This window comes from Humulus lupulus, chromosome 5 (assembly GCF_963169125.1).
Source record: "Humulus lupulus chromosome 5, drHumLupu1.1, whole genome shotgun sequence".
NCBI classification, from domain to species: Eukaryota; Viridiplantae; Streptophyta; class Magnoliopsida; order Rosales; family Cannabaceae; genus Humulus; species Humulus lupulus.
In genome coordinates this window covers 60,862,569-60,864,174 of record NC_084797.1, presented here as the reverse complement: position 1 = coordinate 60,864,174, position 1,606 = coordinate 60,862,569, and the positions used below count along the sequence as shown (strand labels likewise).

The following is a 1,606-nucleotide window of genomic DNA, read 5'->3' as shown; positions in this document are numbered from 1 at the left end:
TCTATAAAATTTCAAAGTAAAGTACTGAGGTGCTTACTCTCAAAATTCCCAGATTTTATTTTTGTTCATAGATAACTTGTTCTACTTTTGTCTACAATTTGACTGATTTTAAGATGAATTGTTCTTCGATAATTATTCTTTTCACCAGTTCCGTTTTCACATTATCAGCAAGTGGCTTTCATTTCCCCGTAATATTTTGATGATTGATGCAGAAATTGGAAGACTCTTTGATTAATGCAAAGAAAACCTCATCATACAATAAGACACAGTAGACTATGTTTGTTGATCAAGACGTTACGGCATAATTCCCACCGCTTCCGAGTCAGGTCGCTGCTGAGTCTACCAGTTAATGAATCGGATTGAAAAGCAAATGGGTTACGCTTCTCTGATTTCCTTGCTTCTCCTTACTCTGATCCTACCCTTCTCATCTGGTAAATCTGATGGACTCTGTGTTTCCCAAGGTGGTCGCTTTCCACCATTCTCATCTGACGGGAAGCCTCCAAAAAAGGTTAGCAGGGGATCCAAAGATCTAACACTTTGCAGGGTGTTCCGCCAAAAAACTTGCTGTGATGTGGCTCAGACACACCCTGCACTGCTAAACATAAGGAAGCTTGCTTCAACTGGGGAGGCCAATCAAGAGTGCTTGCAATTGTGGGAGCTAATAGAATGTTCCATATGTAATCCACAAGTTGGCGTTCATCCAGGACCTCCTAGATTATGCAGCTCTTTGTGTGACAGTTTTTAATGCTTGCTCTGATGCTTGCTTCTCCATGGAAGCAATGACACAGGTTCTAGCACCATGTGGGGTAAATGATTTTGTTTGTGGTAGGGCTTCACAGTGGGTTCATAATGGCACAGAGTTGTGTCATGCTGCAGGATTTGTTGTTAAAGATGATCTGCTTGGTGAAGAAACATCTTGCTATGGTGGTAAAGCCAGTCTAAACTTAATTTCTGATTCATGGAAATCTTCACGGTCATCTTCAATGCCCCAGAAAATTGGGGCTGCAGGCCTGTTAGATGATTTTCATCAGTGGGTGCTGGAAATGGCATTTGCTGATAGAGTTTCATGGGCAGTTGGAGGGATGGTTCTTACAGCTGGATTATTGTTTTTGAGCAAACGGAAAAGTCACAACCATCGTCAGAAACTAGCTGCTATTCAACGCACTGCTAGGAAAATGGAAGCCCAAATGAACCAGAACTATCCTGGTTACCAAGCAAATAAGAAGGCAAGTAAAAGATGATTTTTCTATATGTGAACATATAATTAGTTGATCAATTTTCCTCTGGAAATGTATTATTAAATTACTGGTCTAGCATAGTTAGTTGAGTTATTGTAACATTAAAACAATTTTTGTTTCCTTTTTGTTTTTACTATTTTATTAGTAGAAGTTGACATGTATCAAAAAAAATACAATAAGACACAGTTGACCAAGGTATTTTCAAATATTTATTAATATAAAGCTGGTGAAAATTCTACTCAGACAATGATTGGACTGGATTCAATGCTGATGTTTCTTTAATCATCTGCAGCTTCACAAATGTTTTCTGCAAGTAAAAGATTATACGAAAAGACTTAAAAGCAGTGAAAAACAACTTCAGGTTGATC

At 38.3% G+C, this 1,606-nt stretch overlaps 1 pseudogene; it reads left to right on the top strand.

Moving 5' to 3' along the window:
- Positions 1 to 316: 316 nt before the first annotated feature.
- On the top strand, positions 317 to 1,357 carry LOC133834856 (folate-binding protein 1-like; annotated as a pseudogene).
- The last annotated feature ends 249 nt before the right edge of the window (positions 1,358 to 1,606 follow it).